We start from the raw sequence: 286 nt of genomic DNA on the forward strand, positions 1-286 counted from the left end.
GCGCCGGTGGTGTAAAGGTTAGCATTGTTGCCTTCCAAGCAATAGATCCGGGTTCGATTCCCGGCTGGCGCATTATTTTTTTCGTCCGGTTTTCTTTCTTGATAAATATATTGTGTAAAGTACATATAATTTATCATTGTTCATCAATAAGCCTGTGAGGTCTCATTATCATGATTCGTGATCCTTCTTCTTCTTCTCCTTCTCATTATTATTATTTTTCCTCTTCCTCTTCCTCTTCTTCTTCTTCTTCTTCTTCTTCTTCTTCTTCTTCTTCTTCTTCTTCTTC

The 286-nt window shown here is 37.8% G+C and overlaps 1 non-coding gene across 1 annotated transcript; it reads left to right on the forward strand.

Moving 5' to 3' along the window:
* TRNAG-UCC lies at nt 1-72 on the forward strand. Its single transcript has one exon. It is a non-coding gene; the product is annotated as a tRNA-Gly (tRNA).
* Nucleotides 73-286: the final 214 nt, after the last annotated feature.

Source organism: Aplysia californica, unplaced genomic scaffold (genome assembly GCF_000002075.1).
Source record: "Aplysia californica isolate F4 #8 unplaced genomic scaffold, AplCal3.0 scaffold01546, whole genome shotgun sequence".
Classification (NCBI taxonomy): domain Eukaryota; kingdom Metazoa; phylum Mollusca; class Gastropoda; order Aplysiida; family Aplysiidae; genus Aplysia; species Aplysia californica.